Here is a 20404-nt window from a genome sequence, read left to right as displayed (position 1 = left end):
TCCCGTGTTTTCTTAGTCCACTCATGTATTCAATATTCACCCACAATCCCTCATGAAATTCTGACCCTTTGACAAAATTTTCACGCGCGGTTTCTGACCAATCACGTTCCCGAGTGCTGTGTGCGCACGTTGAACGCCGACCCAGATCGATTTGCCGTTCGCATCGGGCATCCTTTTTGATTTGCACCAACTCGTGTAACAATTAGACAAGAATCCCCATAAGTTGAGCCTTTTTTCGGTTGCCCAAACGCATTTCGCGCACGTAGTGCCTCATGTTGCTAATTAATCTGAAGAATTTGTGTTTTTTGGCTTGTGGTTTCGCGCATCACTTAACTGAACAGTGAACCGAAAGAAAGGGTAATTTTCTTGCTGTTCTCAAGTGAACGACGTGTTGCTTACATCAAGAATCGTGAACAACAGAAACGGCTCCTCGATAGTCCACGACCGGGTTCGCCCTTCCACTTTGGGCTCATCAGGTAGGCGCAGTCCCCGAGTATCCGTCAACCTTCTGTTCTACGTGAACCCAAATTGGACTGTTTTCGAGAAATACACTCACCTTCAAATCAAGTTGGTTTTCACGAGGGACTCAACTGAATCTCTCGGTTACGATACTCTACAACTGAATGCGCCGCACATAGACCGCCTCATGTTTCATTTGGCACGATATCTGAGATGTCGCAGTATATTTTCATGAAGAAAACTACTCACAAGGTCTCTGATAACTTCGACAGTCCACGACCGGTTTTGCCCTTCTTGGGACTCATCAGGTAGGCGCAGTCCCCGAGTTACCGTCAACCTCATGTTCTACTTGAAATCAAACTGCACGAAATTAGCGAATCACCTAATGAGTATTGCAACATCATAAACGAGAGATTCAGTTAAGTCCCTCGTTGAAACCAAATTGATTTGCAACTGAGTGTATTGCTCGATAACAGAAAGGACCCTTGACCGACACTGGCTAGGTCTGATGCATTGCACTTTTCGTGCCCAGGGGTGGCTATCAGTTGGAACGGTGGGGTAGCGCATATCACGCAAAACGTTCTTTTGGAATTTTTCTGTATATCAAACCAGAATCAATGATAACATTAGCGAACTTTGAACGACTGAACTGGAACAAAGTTAGTTAGAGAAACCAATGGGGCTTGATGCGTTCCACTCAGTGTGTGACTGCGATTTTCTCAGCTACGGCAACACCCCTGCCAATTTGTGGTTTGTAAGTCCGACCGGTTCCGCTCCAGGCCAGTGCAGCACTTCTCAGAAGAACATCGAGACAACACCCTTCACACGACAGCAATTCGGAATGTGTTCGTGAACAGAAACCCCCCTTGTCTGCATATGCATAAAATGAACCTCCATGGTAAAAATATGAATACATTTCTTGACTTGAAGATGCATACATCCTCTCCACTCGCTTGTGTCGATGATATTTTTCCCCAGAGTTTCATTATCCTCTCTGTGGATTTGGAAGTATGGTCTTTATCGATCTGTTTATCGGGATGTCTCTGGCGCTAAAATTTGTTGTTGCGTCAACTTTAGCAGACGGTGAAATACTACTGAAATACTGATGCTTTTAGCATCTAGTAACTAGAGATGTAAATTGCTAGTCAAGATGAAACTTTTATCCGGATTCTTTCGACCAGTTCATTCAAACACGATATCCGTACGACCAACGTCAACGATCATTTCGTACAACTGTACTTTATTCTACACTAAAAGAGGAAACAGTTTTTTCGGACAACAAAACTGCGCAAAAACCGCAATATTCCACCGGGTGAAAGAGATTCACCAAGAGACAGGAGCTTACCGTGTTGTGGAGGCCTGTGTACTTCGACTGGTCCGCGGGGAACTCACAGAATCTCTCATACCAGGTTGATCAAGAATACAGTCTCCTGGACCTCCAGGTTGGGGGTTGGAACATGTGTGGTGGCGTGTTCCATAAAATCGGTATTGTACTTGCATTTCCAGTCCAACACCGCTGCCTTGCGGTTAGACGTTTGAGCCAAAGGCTTTGGTTGGGGACCCTAATTGTCCTCCTGTCCTCCTGTATCCCAGCCCTCGTACGCCCATGATATTCACGACTAACAATACTCTCACGCCACATCGGCCGCCGCGTGGTGCCAACAGTCGGGTAGCCTTAGTTGCTGCGTGCATCAGGGCGGGTTTTTACGGCAGTGAAGCATCAGTGTCAACACCGATGTTGCTGTCGTTGATTATGATGATGATGATGGATGTTGAAATGATGACCGCGAATATGCCTTCCGGTCAAACGTTGATTTCCGAAGCATACATAATACACTTGTACAAATCAAATCAACTAACATATAAAATGATGTTCCGTAAACGAGTAGTAGAATGGACGAGCCCGGTTTTAAGCCCGAAGTGAAAACTACTCTTAGCAGAAGCTTTCGACCAAATTGCAACTCCCAGGCATTTGGGTGCGAACCACTTCACTCACCGGAAACACTGCCCCAGGCGAATGATACTCGGAAGCCCTCGATAGTTTCAAGTATTTACATCCGCAATTCTGCCGCTTTTTAAAACAGTTTTGCTTTGAAAATATATAATCAGGATATTGAAAGTTGGATTGCTGAATCATTTGGGCTTAAATTGATACAAAATGCAAATCGGTCACTCCACTTTAGAGGTTTTCTACAAATATCCTCAACATATTTGCAGAATTGGATCGATTTGGAAATGCTTTCTCGAGGCACATGAACAACGTACAAGCCCGCAACTTTCATCTGACCCCTGGTCATATCAAACATCTAATCTCATGATCTGAATAAACAACTACGCAGCCACTCCAGAGAAAAGAAGCCGGTGTACTTTTGGCTACGGTACATGAGCGATAGGGCTCCTGGATTGATTAGGCATTCAATGCGGAGAAATTAGAAACTCTTTACCTCACCCATAGTCGACTTGAAGGATAGCTGATATAGCTCGCACAAGTTTCGGCAAGTCGAACCACGTGACATGTGCGGTTGTTGCTCGCCGGTCATCACCAGTCACCGGGCCAATCCTGGCGACTGGTTCAAATCGATTTGTTGAGTGCTATTAGGCCATTCCGGAGTCGTCTGATGTAGCGAAACTCACAGCAGCCGAGGCACTTGGGGTTCGGCTAAAGCGACCGACTTTTGTTCCCGTAAATGGGTTGACCCGTCCAAGGCCTCCTAGTCCTCCAGATAAAAATGGATCTTTTCCCGATAAGCCCCACCACCAATGCAAAAAGTGCATGTGCGAAAAGTTAAGCCGCGCCACATTTTACCAGCTCCGATTTGGTGCACGCACACAACCTTGGCCTATTTTTGATGAAAACAATTCCTTATCGACATCTAGGCTCAGTTTGTGCAAAAAGTTTCTCCGTTCGGACGTAAAACCTTAAATGAACTTTCTGACGCTTTCAACTCTCGTTCATGACAAGGAGACAGCAGGGCAAGTCCTATCCCACGAGTAGCGGGGGTTAATTTTGAGAAAGATTTGACTGACGTTACTAACCTTTCGTATGGCCTGTCTTTAAATCATTCTATGATTTGTGTGTACTCTCCCCCTCCACCAAAGAGACGATGTCGAAATCACACAACTACATGGTACTATATGGTGAACAAGGCCGGGTAGATTGTACCATAGACTTTTCCGAAAGCAAAAACAATGATTGTGATATGGCTTTCCGTATCAGCAAGGGCGCACACGGAATGGTGATAAAATTTCGCCTGCTCCGCAAGATGAATCTGCAGACAAATCAATTATTTGACGACAGTCAGGGAGAACGATAGTGTGGGTGACCCATCACTGAGAGAAAATTGCATATGACTTTCAATCTTCCGGTCGAATTTTAGGGTTACTTCATTCAGAGTTCGTTTTACAGGGGAGCACAAATTTGAGTGCCCCACTATTACAGTGCTACAAAAACAAGTACCAGTCTCCCAGCAGGAGACCATGTACGATCACAGTCAGTAAAACCAAACAAGTTAACTCTTAGAGTGAATCCTTCCCATGTTGTTTGCAGCGTTACCCAGCGTAAAAGTATATTCCCAGATTTCTCAATCACTGCCCTCAACCCAACACAGTTGCGCTAAACCGAGAGAAAGCGACTGATCCTTTCCCTTTTGCGAGCAAGACTCAACAGTGGTCGGAGCTCGTCGGATTCTTATTGCGAAAGAACAAACACTACGTCTACACGGCTTGATATTGCAAGCTAAGTCGAAGAATGTTCACTGTGCCTGGAGATCATATTGCTTCAGGAAGTATCCAATGGAACAGTATAGACAAACAACAAATAAATAAAATAAATAAAAAATCAATAAATAAACGAGGAAGACCAAACTAATATTGCGAAAACTCCTATTGGGGGGGGGGGGCGAAAATTCGCTTATCGATTTGCAAACACTAGGTAGCTATATTGTTTCTGCTCAATTGATTTGTGCATTTAAGAATATGCGGGCTCGAATTGGAACAACCTACCTGGTGGTGTAACGTTCCGCGTGAGATTCGATTGGCACGCAAATCGATGTCACGATAGAGCGTTTCTGGACTCTGGAGTTTAGCGCATGAATTCACGCCTTTCACCACCAACTTTTCGTAATTCGTTGCAAATATTCTCAAATATAGGCAAAACTACATCTGAATTTGAGCTGAAACTGTTTTTAGCTTGCTACTATCGCGTTAGTATTATGGACATGTGCACTGGATTGCTTAGTATACTTCCAGAAAATCGATCAAGTGTCTTGGCGAGTCTCCACATATTTCCTGCGGGCCCGATCGGTGGATTATTGGTACCATATTTATCAGGCGAATCTCCTTTTCCAGAGATTTCTGCCCTGAGATTTTTTAGCGCCCTAAAACGATGTAACATCAGGCTTTCTACCGTAGTGGTGGTCACGTGACGGAACGTCCACATTTCAAGAGAATGCCGTGGCTTCTCTAAGGCGGCGTTCCCTCATTTTAGCCCCCAGAATCGGATTACATTGTGCACTGAAATCACACGCAGAAACTTGAAATGGGTTTGACTTCACACGGTGATGGGGAAAAATCAACCCCACAGTTTGATTTTGATCACCTAGCTTCGTGAGGAATATGCAAAGTCTCATTTGATCTACACAGATGACATGGAGCCTAGAGTGTGCATTTCTTTCTGGTTTTGTAAACTAAAGTGTGTCATCGTGTGGGGACAGCCAAGGTTGGTATACTGATAACTTGGATTCGAAGACCTCATGGCTAACATTCTCCGCCCGCGGCCACCGTAAATGGCATTCGATTTCTGGGATATGGCACCTGAGTACACTGCAGGTGGATAGAACGTCTCACATGGTCATCCGGATTCTGTTATTTTTAGATGTGCTGTGTTCTTTTAAACATTTACTGACTAGACTTAGCGTTTGGGACTCACTGGGGCCACGCTCCTGCCTGTCGAGCAAAATCTATCATTCATTCAAAATATAATTTATCGAGGAACGAAGTACAACCAACAAGTTTGCCACACATTGGAAAATTCGTAGGTTGGAGCAAAATTCTGTCCACGCAACGGACATTCAGTCCTTTCTAGTCTCATGATTGAATATAAATACATGGGTTTTGAAGTCGCGATTGTAAAAGCTGTCAGACCTACAGCAATATTTGATCAGAGTGGTTCAAATTAAGCATGGCTCATTTTGACAGATACATGTTTGGCAATTGTACCTTATTTAGGTATTTGAAAAGTTAAAATTTGATTGATTTTGCATATGTTCGCGCAGCTGGTCTGGCAAGATCAGCTGCACACGAAATGCCATCAAGCGATATTTTTCCCCGCGTAACAGAGTGTAACTGTCGCAATTGAAATCCTGCTGTTCGAAACAGTTTTTATATAATAAAAGCAAAGTTCAAACATATCAAGCGTCGCGTAAATCTCTGAGTATTATAGCTTCATCATGTACGACTATTTTTTTCTTTCGACCATGAATTATGTGAACTCCATCTTCATTGCAAATACAGTGTTCATGTTTCACCGGAATGGTTGTAGTTGATAAATCAAACACCCCCAGATCAGCGTAATTTGCTACTCAGGATTAAAGTCGGTCTTATGTGAGCCCGATTAAAGGTGGTATTGTCAACCAGTCGGTTCTGAACAGCTGAGAGACTCAGACACTATCTAGTCTCACATTCAGCCCCTCTCTAGAACACCTATCAGTAAACCGTTACTTACACGATGTACCATTTGACGCGTAAATGGTAGGGCGAGAATCGCAAGGATGATGTCACGTGCTAGGGTTGGCCTCATTGGTCAAACCAATCACGTTTGCGATTGAACACGAGGGATAATCTAATCGGCATTACTCGAATGGAAAAATCGATTAAAGGTGGCTCCAGAATGATCGATGGGAATTGGTACTGAAGAGAATTACGTACTGGGGGGATTAAAAACTGAATTTTATGGACTGAATTGACTAAAAATTTTCAAAAATTCTGACATATGACACTCGTAAAAAATAGTCATAAAAGGACTTTAGGCATCCGGAAAAAAAGATTTAAAATGATGTATCGCCACAGCTTGCGCAGCGATGAGCTTGTTCTTAACTTGGAGGATAAAGAATCCCGGTGTGGTCCTGGGACGTGTTCTTCTATTCTGGATTCGAATCGGCTGGTTGTTTTGCCCGAGGTCCAGAAATACAATCAAGTTAGCTGATAAAAACTACATATGACGACCAGAAAGATAGTGGATCTTTCTTGGATGAAGAGGAGGAGGAAAGACTCTTTGCACTGGATTGCAAGGCTCAAAAGAGATGAGTTGCTGTCTTCCATAGTTGACAAATAGACATGCCAGCTTTTCCGTACGTGCGCTAATTCCACGTGTTTTTTTAATTCTTGTTCACATTATCTATCCATCAATCTGGACGGATAGCTGTTCTCAGCTAATGCCTTTAAAAGTAGATGCGTCTCGTTTCCAACTGCATTCCTGGTAACGACGACGAATAATCTGCAAAAGAGAGTTTGAGTTTGTCCGCCTGATGCCGAAAGTTTTAAGATGCGGATATTGCCTTGTTTTGCACGGGCGGAGAAAGTTCTCCTGACAAGAAACCATCAGGCCACGGAGGTAAAACTAGTCGGCCAATCGTCACAATATCCCCGAATAAGAAGGAGGCACCCGTTTTATGCAAACGTACAAGCCTAGATGGTTCGACGAGTAAAGTCATAAATGTGTTTTTCACGATACAATTTAACAAAATACAAGCCACATTATCGGAGCCTTTATTGGACGTCAGAACGATAAGTCTGCCGTCAGTTCCTTCGTAAGTACTTTGCCGGGGAGTCGCTTTTGGCTGATGCAATCTTGATTTAGGCTAACTGGCAGGTGGTGTCAACAGGCTTGAGCTTTCATCGAATTCGGGCGACTTGGTGTTATACATCAGTTTGCTCCTTTGTGGGTGCCTGGTTGGGTTTGTCACAAACCATGATGAGGCTGTTTTAGTGAATGAAGAATTCCCCCCTCTCTAAAGAGTCACGGCACATCAGAAGTTTGATAAAAACAATACTGCGGCCAAACGTGGAAATTCTGGGAAATTTTCCGCATTGAATCTACAAAATGTCGTGTTGTGGGTGGTAGACATTTGCATTCTATTTACCCGCCGCCGGTGGTTATATTCTCGCGCAATGTCGTAGTACACTGCCCAGGAATTTATTTGACGAGTTCCTCATGCTCACTAGAAAATTCCGAATATGATAGAACGCACTTTGAAGTCTTGAAAGCGGCGTACAATGGTGGCGCCGAGACACACCAGCATGCATCTTCAGGTGAATATTTTAAGTTTTCATTTCGAATTTGAAAGGTAAATCTGCTAGACTCGCTTCAACGCCGACGCACAACAAATGGCGGCTTCAAAGGCACATGGCGGCAGTCTCAACACAGTCAATTACAAGGTATGATAATGACTCTGCAAAATCCCACCTGGATGTGTAATTGAATTCACGGAAGAGGGGCTAACCGCATAAAACGAGTCTCTCATCAACAACGAATGCGCGCTGAACGAAGTGCTCTGTCATGTTTTCGGATTAGTAGAGTTGTTCGATATACAAAGATGATTGAATGCGTGATGTTACTCACGGATTCTAGCAACCAAACGTACATACCCTTACCGGATTCGTGCTAACAGATTCATGGATAACATTTGGATACTGGCCTATGTGGTGGCTTCGGAATCTGTCATCAAATCTGCATTCAAACAAAGCATCCATCGATACAGCAAGTTCCTGACGATTTGTACAGTAGAGGAAAAAACATTCTGGTTCTTGGATCCTGCATATATTCGAGGTGCGGGCCACTTCACCCCGGACGATGAAACCTATAAAAAAAAAAAACGGTCTAAGAAGAAACAGGTGTAATCGATTATGTTAAGTCCTGGCTGACTATTTGTTAGTTGTATATACGACACCACGGTGACAAGCCATATCTGGCCCCCAATAGTAAAATTGGCAGAACGTATAACTTCATGTGACCGCTGCTTCGGATTTGGTAACATCATAGTGTTCGGCAATTTTACTTCGCATTCCGTCTACATCAGCTAACGGATGTCCGCACGATTCGGTCGACCACCTTTGTGTAAACACAACGCTTTTTTCGATCTTGAGGGAATTCTACGGAATGTCTACGGGACGTTTATTTGAACTGTCGGTTGCGCCAGAAACAAAACAAACCATACTCTGAAAATGCCCCCCCGGGACCACTTTATTGTGCAAGTCGGGAGTTACGTTATAAAGTTACGATATTGATTCGTTTACAGCATTTATCCTGATCAGAGAGATCTGAGCTGAAGCTAAGTATTGTGTTGGCAAATTTAGCGTTGATTGCATCGGCTTTGTTCACGGTTCGATGTGGTCTCTTTTTTCCCTTGTTAGCACTGCATTATGGTGTTGTACAGACACCATAGATTAACCAGCCTGTTTGCTTGCGTCACGATTCACAATCTACATTACACACATGGGTATGATTTTACTAACACATAATTAATTTTTACGCACTAGAATCTGCACGCAATCTCATGGCTTTTATCACTCAGTCTAATCGCCAGTATTTCCGGTCTGTGGCGGGACACATCCGAGGATCTCTTAGCCTCACCCGGTCTACTCGTTTGTTTAAGTGGGCCGGTTACCTAGTGTGCTACCAACCAGCAGGGTCTGTCTTCCGTATCCGTTTGCCTAAACTGGTTTAGTGTCGCATGGTCTTTTTACAGTAGCTATTTATGTGACGTCAGTAGGAACTTTGATGGGGACATCTCAGAGTGTAACTGTAAGGTGGTGTTTAAAAATCTACGACCGGTTCCGCCCTTCTCGGGGCTCATCAGGTAGACGCAGTCACCGAGTTTCTGTCATCTTATGTTCTACTTGAAACCGAAGTACACGAACTTGGTGAAATACACGCATTTGAAAACAAATTAGGTTTTGCGTTAGACTCACCATGAACTCGTTTTTGATGTTTTCATGCCGCCATCTGTTTCAGTCGCTACGATATTCGACATATCGCGATACACGTATATTCGTATTGCACCATTCATAGGGTGATTCGCTAATTTCGTGCAATTTGGTTTCAAGTAGAACATAAGGTTGACGGAAACTCGGGGACTGCGTCTACCTGATGAGCCCCAAGAAGGGCGAGACCGGTCGTAAGATTTCGATGAATTTTTAGCAACCTTATCAGTAGTGCATTACGAATATACGTGTATCGCGATATCTTGGATATCGTAGCGACCGAAACATGAGATGGCCTGGTGCAGCACATTCAGTTACTTGGAAACATCACAAACGAGAGATTTAGCTGGGTTTCAGGTGAGTTTCTCGCAAATCGGTTTACTTCGCTGATTTAGTGAATCTAGTTACTGGAACTTTCATCATACACCGACCTGCCCATAAATGGCAGTGTGATACGATCTTTGTATGTTTATCGGGGTCACTAACTGTCAAGTGATATCTCAGTTAATTTTGTCACAGCTCCAAGAAGGGCGAAACCGGTCGTGGGCTGTCGATGAGTTTTCAGCAACCTTATGAGTAGTTTTCTTAATTGGTTGGTGTTACAAATATCGTAGAAAACAGCTTCTTACGCCTGATCCTTTTCGGTGGGCAGTTGCAAGTCGGTGGCGGAAAACAGCAGAGACAACGAGCAAACTGATGAATAAAGTGCAAAAAAAACTGGCGATAAGCCCTGTGGCAAAAAGCTTACAAGATTATTCGTACACGGCAACCACAGGTTCCATGTTGAGGGAAGAAAGCTCATCAGGTTGTTACGTCTGGCCGTGACTGAAGAAGCACGCTGTTGTGGCGTGTACTGGTGGGGGTGTTCGGATTGTTTCTAAGCTAAAATGGAGACTTTAAGTCCAAAATATTAGAGCAAGATGTACTAATCCGATGTTTCACTTGTTGAGATCAATCTTTTTCGGTTAACCTCTTCCCTTCAATTTATAGTCTCATTAAATAAGTCAATTTTGAGCTCATTAGTTCAACATTAATTGAATGCATTCATTCATCTTTCGCCTATTCCCGATTTTCCAGAAACTTCTTTGCTTATCCACAAAAATGTGAACAATGTGAATTGCCCCCGGCAGTTGGCATCCGCTGATCATGTGAGTAAACCAAGATTGATGATCGTTCACTGAGGAGTCAGATTCTTGATGACGCCGGTCGTCCAAAGACTGGGGATGTTGTATAAATACCAAGTGGAAAGTTTCCCCCATTCCTTAAATTGAACAAAGATCATTGTGAAGTTGGGTTCTCTCTAAAAAAACAACAAATTTGTTAGCAAATGTCACCGAAAATGGCGGCTGATCATCGTAACATCTATGGGTAATGTGCAGTGCGTGACTTGCAAGTGTGGTTGGTTACTTTTTTTGGAAATATCACTTCCTTTGCTCATTTTAAAGCTGACTGTTTGTTACCGCCTGACTTGCTGATGGGACCAATCAATCAGTCCTTTCAGATCACTTCTTGACTTGTAGAAAAAGCAACTATGTGGGTGCGTACCCTGGAATTAGTTGGTCGTTCATCATGGCTCTTCGACAATAGTCAGGTATTCAATAAGACGTAAACCAAGGTCTGTTGATATGTCGAGACTCCGCTGAAGAGTTGGGCAAGCCCTTTCATGGGCGAAAGTTATCTTTCAAAGAAATTGACGCCAACTCCGGGAAGAAGTCGTTCTTCTGCAAGGATGTTCACAGGGAATTAATGAAATCCTTCCAAGAAGCTGTTGTGAAGATAAAAAGTGATGCACAACCCACATTAAGAATACTTAAGAATCGAAAGACCTCTACTCATTTTTTATCGATTAAGGTGTACAATCGACGCCGAATACGAATTATGGTCACCCGGTCAGCAATGTTTGACACGTGACTAAACGCAAGCCACAATGCCTTAAGGAAACGCAGTCGAATAACCAGTAAAGGAACGACAGCGTTTGCCTGAACAGACGTTCGTATACTGCTGCAAACGTCCCAAGCAGATTCCATCAACACAGGGTACTTTTTGACGGTTATCTTACTCGGGGGGGGGGGGAGAACTGCAGGAAGAACTATATCCAAGTCACTAGATATGCTTTTGATAATTTCGGCATGAAATTCTTTTCTATGTTTTGAAGCTTTCGCTGGTTTGAGAGTCTTGTATAAACGTCGCCGAAATTTCAAACAGATGTTCTATAGACATTTTACACATAAAAAATCTTCTGAGAATAGATTTTCTAGCAACGTGAAGAATTGTCCGCACGGCTTCTTACAAGAATATATCAGTTTCGCGCTTGTATCCCGCGTTGACACGCTCGTCGTTTACAAAAAAACTACTCACAAGGTTGCTGTAAACTTCGACATCTCAGGACCGGTTTCGCCCTTCTTGGGGCTCTTCAGGTAGGCGGTCCTCAAGTTTCCGTCAACCTTCTGTTCTACTTGAACCGAGAGTTGAGCGAGATAACGTACCATGAAATACACTTGAGAGCACTCAGCAAATCTTCGTTCACGCCGGTGGCTTTCTTTCATCAACCAATCCGGCGGTTTTTTTACCCAGCATAGAATTTCGCCTGAGCAATTAACCGTCGATCACAGATAAAGTTTAATAAACAAACCACTGGAGAACATCATAAACGAGAGATTCAGGTGGGTTACAGGTGAGTCTCTCGTAAAACCAAGTTTTTCCGCAACTGGATGTATTTCATGGAATTCGCCTTGGAAAAAACTAGGGAATAGCGTCTACCTGATGTGCCCCAAGAAGGACGAAACCGGTCGTAGGATGTCGAATATTTTTCAGCGACCTTGTAAGTAGTGTATCACCTCATTTTGTCATCAATGCAAAGGATCAGTAATTATATCGTGGAAAAAAGCCACTCTGATCGATCTCATCCTTAGCCGACCTACCAATTTTGATGGCCAAAAAACTCAAAAAAGTGGATCGTGAGGGACCAACCGATAATCCGTTGGTAGTCATTCAGTTTCAACCTTTTGGATACAGCACAAACTTGCCTGTAGCACCTTGACCGTTATCAAGGATATCAAAAAAAGGGTTATTTATCGTAAACTATCAAGCAACCCGATTGTGGTCGAATTGATACACTTTTTCCTGTGATAAAGCAACGTTTGTCCAGTTTTGTTCTTTTACCAGTGTACCTCAAAGCTCCATTGCCGTGATAACAAGACACCCAGATATTGATTTATAGTTTGGAATGAACAGAACTCCCTCGTTGCAGGACTTTCTCTCTTCCACTTGCGTTTAGCAGCCCGAACGCTGACGACGATAGATACAGGCTATCATACAGGATTTGTGTCTTGGCAGACCATCCACCCGATGACGAATGACTGTGTTTGAAAACTTGGGGCAAGAGTTCACCGGAAATAAAAGCACTCGCAAACAAAATTGGGTGAGACGTTTGTGTAAGGTCATTCAATGGTGCTATCCGAGGGCTATTCCTTCGTTATTACACATGATGTAAGTAGCCAAACTGCATCAGTTTCGCTCTGTCCTGAGTGCCGAAGTCACCTGCCTTGTCAGCTAAAATCCTCAAGTGGCTTAGATAGACCAAAATTGAATGGTCTATTTACTGATCCATCGTTTGAAAAAAAAAGCTGAAATCTCTGCCAGAATTGCAGACGACATATGCTCCCACGGATAAGAGTTGTACTAAACGAAAAAATAAGGGTCTAGACGCAAACTGGGACTGCTACATTACTTTTAAAGAAAGATTTTACCTGCACTGGTTCGGAGGTTTCAGTTCCTGGAAGAAGCCAACGTCTAACGGGCAGATTTCCTTGCTTGTTGCAACTAGACAGCCTAGTTCATTTTGATTCTACAGTAAAATCCTCTTTCGCTTTGCTCTTGAAATGCACTTGAATGCTCTTGAATGCACTTATTGTGCGAGGTATCCCGTAAAATTGAACGTTCTTTTGACGCGCCGTGTTTCTTGGTCAAGTTTGAGAATCCGCCGGGGACAAACTTTTAAAAACGTTTTTTTTCCATAACATGAAAATGTATCATTGCAGTAATTAGTACATTTCTTTGTCTTTTGAGCAAGATATTCCGAGCAGTAATGAATCGACCATTGTTTTCAAATTTGCCATTCTGTCTGGAAAAAACCACATGTTCCAGGTCACATGACTCTCAAAGCGAAGAATGCTCCGCAATGCTGTATTTGTATCAAGTATCTCGTCTAAATCAAGCTTTCTTTATTCTCTGAGCTGTATTCTACAACCAAGCTGTTCCAAGGAAATTTTGACTGATCGAATTTCGATTATTTAAGCTTGTATTGCATCGGTCTTCATCGCATCACATCACCAAGTCCCATCAGAATTAACAAGGAGCCTCCACAATTTTGGGTACTGCTGACTTTTTACTACCTTGAGCCGGAAATGTTTCAAGCATTCCGTTTGCCAGTCACATTCACTCGACTGCAACAGGATTACTTTTGTCCGTTTCGTAAGCTTTTCAGCGCGTCCATCCACATTGTAGCGTCGGAAACTTCATCCTCTGCCTTGGATATTGTAACATTTTGCCATTGGTCTGTCACTTTGAACGCCACTAGAACAATTTTCCTGGGGAAGAGATTCCCCACGACAAAACTATTCCCTGTTAGCGAAAAATACACTCATTTGCAAACAAGATCTATCTTGCGAGAGACTCACCTGGAACCCAACTGACTCTCTCGTTTGTTAGTTTTTGTTTTCTCGCGGGTAACGCAGTCTAAACGCTAGGTTCATGTGGTACAGCTCACTGAGAAGTCGCTCTTCTTTTCCATTTTTATCAGAAGCACGGTGTTGCAACTCACGCAAGTTTCCACTAACAGCCTAATTCGGCCGTTTTTTCTAGAACGTCTGTCGTTCACAATCTTTTCAAAATTGATACTGATGATCAGTAATTGTGTTTTTCTGTCGTCAGTCCCGGTATTATCGTTTGCGATTGTAATGTTAGTTCAGTGGCTATCAGTAGGCCGTGTTTGGATTTTATAATGTAGTAAGCAGCAGATCAACAGACTTCTGCTGACGAGAATGGGCCGCACAGTTTGACACCATTCTGAAAACTCATTCAAGACGTTATGCTGAAACACTCTCCAATGCAGTTCCAGCCAACGTCCATGTATGCAAGGTCACGTTGCTAGCCGATATCCTGTTTCAGTAGCCTGTCAACCAGTAAATCTGCCTGGGTCACCAATTGTCTGCTGTTATCACGGGTTTCACACTCCACGTGATCGGACTTGCAGCCCGATGCGGCGGTCTTGTCACGTGGCTGTCAGAGATATACCCCTTAGTTCCACTGTATGCTGTATCGATAAAATCCAATTGCATAACATATTCAGCCAGAAACTTTCCAGTTTAGGAACGTTTTCAAACCACCGCAGGCACGCCAATTTATGGCACGTAAGTACATATCACATCTTCAGGAAGTTTACGGATTTTACTTACCGATATGTTTCTTCATTGTTAAAAATTACTTACCACTTTGCCTCTCGCTTCCAAATGGTAGCAAACCTGACAGAAAATTGATTGATTTTTGGGTCGATGATTTGAACTCAGTGACCCGAAGGAAAACTGGAATGAGTTGGCTCAACTAAATGTCACGTGATTTGGCCACAGGATAAGTGACAAAGTAGGATTTTATCTTAATGTGCGGTAAAATGATCGTATGAAGGAGGCAAAATGTGCATCGTACATTGTCATCAGCGAGCGTTCTCTTAATCATCCGAAAATGTTTTATTACTCTGAATAAAAGATGTACGAAATTTCCCCCACTAATACCTTAGATTGGGTTTACGCAACATCACTTGAGTGCTAAAACCCTTTCGAATTTTGACTATCTATTCGAAATTGAAAACTCTCGGTTCTTTTGAGATGCTACCTGCGCAGGTGTAATGTTACCATGGTTCTTTGATAGCAAAATAAATGTTCACAAGTATCCTAGCCCCATTTATGGATTAAAGTGGTGGAAACTACATAAAACGTATCATAAAATACTCATTTAATGGTGAATTCAGTCTCTAGATAAAGGCCCATCATAATACGGGCACAAAACTCTCTAGAGTATGATGCTTGTCGCTCGACCTCGATGAATAAACGGATACTTTGGTTGAAACCAGTGCTTCAGTTACTGCCTCCATTTCCAAACTGAAATACTGAGGGTAGATATGCCAGTGTACAGCTTCAACGCAACCTTTGAGTGCCAAATCTGATTAAATTTGGCTTAAAGTTTACCGAATCGCTTTGTCACCGAGATCCGCACTACCCGTCTTAGTGTGTAGTGAAATAGACTCACTTAGATCCCTGAAATTTTCCGGTAACTTTTTTTAATAGAAGGCTGTGTCGAGGAAGCATGCACCTTGCTCGTGTTCAGAATTACTAGATTGCATGTGACTTGCTTCCTGTATCAAAGCGTTTTGAGTGTCTGATTGACACCAGAAATGACCCGTTCTTAGGTTATGTTGTCTCCCCAATCCTTCAACCACTTGGTCCCTAGCTGGAGGTGGATAGGTATCCTCTGGACGGCTTTACAACTCAGTGTACCATTCAACAAACGGCTGGTCAGATTAGAAGGGAACGGTATCGCAAGGGTGGGTTTCTTCAGCTGAACAGCAATTAGAGGAGAAAACGACCATTTTTGGCGAAATGGTGGTTACAAGGAGAACGATTGTAGTGTTTAAATCTACTCGTTTAGTTCGTGTAAGCAGAAGCAGGCAGACTGGTAGGTAGGTAGGCAGATCAATATCACCAACAGTAGCTTTTCACCACGCAACCTGATTTCTTCTGGCTTTACAGAGGTCTGTTTAATCCAGAGTTAAGCCTATCCAGCAAGGCTTTGTTTTCAACGTCTGATTCCAAAATTTCCTTACTACTGTTTGTCGTTTATTTTTGGAGCGCATGGTCACAAACAAACAAAAAATGAATGTAAGCGACGAATGCGGAAGGGTAACAGGAGAATATGGGAGAAAAGAGAGAAACGTCACATTCGAAATCATGCCAAGGACAGTTCCATTCTCATGAGATGAATCCCAACGTATCTAAAAATTTTGATATGGAAACACGCGTCTAAAGACGAACACCCGAAGAAAGGACAAACAATGTTGAATGCTCTTCAAGGCGCGGTAAGCGCTAACACAATCAAGACTCCGTCATACAGGGTCTGGTGTGAGATAAAATGGCAAAAATGTACATTCAAAGCCGTGTGCCACGCATAAAAGTGTCATAAGTACGCAGAGAGCTCACAGTGGCAAGCAAACACAGGTCACTGACTGTGACCTTAGGAAGTCCCAGTTCAATAACAGCCTTAGCGGATTGAGGAAAGCAGATCCCTCGATCGGTGAACCAAAAAGTCGATATCACAACCGATTGCATGTAGGGCTGAGAATATGGCGAGGGAATATTCGTCAGCACCATACTTCTGTTTCTTCTCACTCCGCGCCCATCCGAGACTATGCTGACGTCCATTACAGTTGCTCGGTGATCTCGAACAGCCCGATTTGACGGCTTCAAATATCTATCCGTCCAGTCATTTTACTCATACTGTTCTCAAGGTGTATAAATTGGATGAAGATGTATGCGAAATACACAATTCCTTGAATTTCAGAAACTGAACAAACCATTGTCCTCAGATAAAACTGACGCAGTGATTTTTGCTGTGGAGCTTGCCTTCGGCAAACTAAGAAGACTGTCTGAACGAAGTTTTCCCGTAGGATAAATTGCAAAGGAGTGCTGATGAACCACTCTGGTCTTAAAGATATCTGCTAGTCGGACGGATTCACCTTCCCTGGTGTGTGAATCCTGCCCTCTTGGAATCGTTGCTGTCCAGAGAGGAGTAGTGTTCCTTCATATTTCAGTTGAACAAAACGTCTACGTGCATTGCGCGTTCGCTTTGTGGTGTTTCCCCACGTGTATCAGATATCACCATTCGTCCTCAGTTGGATCAGAATTTGTCGGAAAGTCGGTGCTTTAGGTCAATTATCTCTGGAACCACAGGATCATTTTTGCCACTAGCCACAAAACTGATGGTGATCCTCAGAACCCAGTTCCAAAAGTGGTGTGGTCTTTGCAGCTGAAAACTTTGTAAAGCCGGGTCCATAAGGTGGATGCAACGGCATGTCGGTTGTTAATACCACCTTGTGGGTTTCTAACAATTCTATTGGTTTTGGCCACCTCTGACGATGAAGGGGTACACAATGCAATTCAACCTAAGTCCAAATAGTTGTTCGTTGGTTGTCATGACTGACAGGATGTCGTTACACATTCGACCGACAAAACTTGGTTGGTATATGATGAAGGAAGGGTGCGAGATGGCCCAGTGGATAGAGTGCAAATTTACCGACCGGAAGGTCCCTGGTTTGAAACCGACCTCTGCCTCGACCTTTCATGTCCAGGGTTAAGGAACCCGACAATATCGTAGCCCTTACGCTTCCTTCTGGTAGCGTGGTAGTTAGAAACCACGACAATCTTTGTCCCAGGACCATAGATCTTATGAGTTGGTATCGGCGAACCCTTAACGAGGTTGCTAGGAAGCGAGTTTTTGCTTGTACAACGGGGATTTTCATTGAACAATGTGGCCAGCACCAGAAGCTACATTGGTCAAAGAGGGTCCTGTTTTCTCTGCCCCATTCAGAGTGATGGAATTAGACAGGTGGCCAATCCTTGACCTAGCAGAGGGTCTTGAAAGAGATTACGAAACATGTAGGTGCTGTTGGTACCAAATCTTCCACCGGGATGGGGACGATCCCCACTGTGCCTGGTTAAGGACGTTGCAAGTCATTGCTTTTAATCAATACCAATGACGTTCGCTTGGTCATTGTCTGTCCAGATTGACTGAATGAGTGTCTGAGTAAGTTGGCACTAGGTCCTTTCCTCGTCCAACTTTATTCTTTTCTCCACAATACGACTTTCAGATAATTCATGGTTGTATGCCAGCAAAGCATCGGTGTTGAACACGGATGTCGCGCTGTCGATGATGGTGATGTGCCGATTGCAGAATATTTGATTGACCGCTTATCACACAGTTCAACAGTCTAAGGCAGTTTCAAACTTTTCGCTGTATAACAAACTGTGAGAACAAACGAGAACATTCACGGAGTACAAAATAACAACAACTCTGACAAAATCATTGGCGGGCACTGTAGTAGAATAAACTTGAGACAAAAGTACTTCAAAAAGTACAATGTTTTGTCTGAAAGTCTTTGCCGAATTCTTGATGGGTGAGCGACTCTGCAAACTTGAATGGTACAACCGCTTTGATCAAAGGGTTGGAGTTTCACACACACAAAAAACCCAACCCATCCTCCTGAGACTGTGTTCGGAGGTAGGAAATTGAACTGCGGAAGTGTTCTTCGACACGACCATGCTCAGACTCTCCATGCACTTTCTATGCTAACTAAAACTCCGATTACTAGAATTCAGGTTTTCTAACCACATGATAGCAATGGCATTTTTTAGTTTTGATGAACCTCTTTGCAATTTCTTACACTCTAGGAGAATCAGATTTTTTTCATTACAAAGCTACCTGTGAAAGGAAGAGTGCCCTCACTGAGGATTTATTTAATAGCAAGTGTCAACTGAATAGTTACAGGCTATTGGACAGGGAAGCAAAACTCTCATTTGCATCTTGTTTACAAAAACTGAGCAAAAACTGAACATCCATTGAACGCATCTTCCTGAACTTCCCTGGATATTCATTGGCTGTTGCTCAGACCCAAGGAAATGCGATGCAAGCGGTTCCACAAATTCCGGAATAGGTCTCACTTTTCAAGAGACGCAAAGCCGATTTGCGAGAAAACATACTACTCGCATGCCTCCCCATCAGTAGTATCGTTCGTAATGGATACAGACGAACCCGCACTCAACAGCATCATCAACATGGACCGTGTTGAATACTGATGCTGGGCTTCTGGCGTATAACCATGCCTTTTATGAAAGCCCTGTTTTGAAGGAAAGTACAAAACTGGACACGAAGGTGAACTGTTGCAACCCTACCCTAATCATTCCGACAAGGCTACATTCAGACCATCTGGGTAGAAACGTTGATTGATTTGAAGTCATATCTTGCAGCGTCTTTGACAATGCACCATGTGGATCGTGTGGACCCCGTTCATGAAGATGAATTGCAAATATTTCCTTCACCAGATATTTTGTAATCTCTTTCCCATACCCCAGCCAGGTCAGATGTAGACCAACCCTATTCTTGCGCAACTCCGGGTCAAACATAGAAAACAGCACTCAGCGGAAAACGATGATTCAGGATGCCTGATTATCGCAGCCTCAGCTTACCTCAACAGATAGGCAACTACCTAAGTCATTTCCACAGAGCAAAGTAGCCAAAAACTACATAGTTTCTCCTTTTATTCATTTTTTTCGCATGAGTAGTATATGTAAAAAAATGGGAGTAATTACCCGAGTGAGATTTTATTGAAAACACCGAATTCCGAGTCGGCCACAAGGATGAAGAGACGGGGATTGGTCTTCATAACTAATGTATTGTGTTCTAGACTAAAAATACAAAATAAAACAGCTGAAAATCACTTTGTCATAAAAATGGTTGGGTAACCCTTTTTTCAAAAAAGAGCTCGAAATTCTCAATTCTTCCCATCTCCAATGACAGCGATTCATTTCAAAAACCTTAGACTCAGCTTTGCAGCATAGATTTGCTTCAAATGAAGGACGAAATCTCCACACACAAAAAAAATCTCAAATCTCCTCACACTACCAACAACCTTAGACTCAGTTTCACTCACATCCAAGAAACGGACTAAAATAGATTTTGGTCCGGAATATCCCCCATAACACGAGTTGTAAATTTTTCAAGCATCTCTCAAAAACATTCGTTCGTGCGATTTTGAAGAACCATATATTTGACACCTATGTGAGACAGGCACGCATTTGGCCCACTAATTCTTCGATCTGGTGTTTGACGAATTTGACGAATTTTCGGAGCTTTCCTGAAC

This window comes from Opisthorchis viverrini, assembly GCF_000715545.1.
Source record: "Opisthorchis viverrini unplaced genomic scaffold opera_v5_209, whole genome shotgun sequence".
In the NCBI taxonomy this organism is placed as follows: domain Eukaryota; kingdom Metazoa; phylum Platyhelminthes; class Trematoda; order Opisthorchiida; family Opisthorchiidae; genus Opisthorchis; species Opisthorchis viverrini.
The sequence above is the reverse complement of the archived record's forward strand: the minus strand, read 5'-3'. Positions refer to the sequence as shown.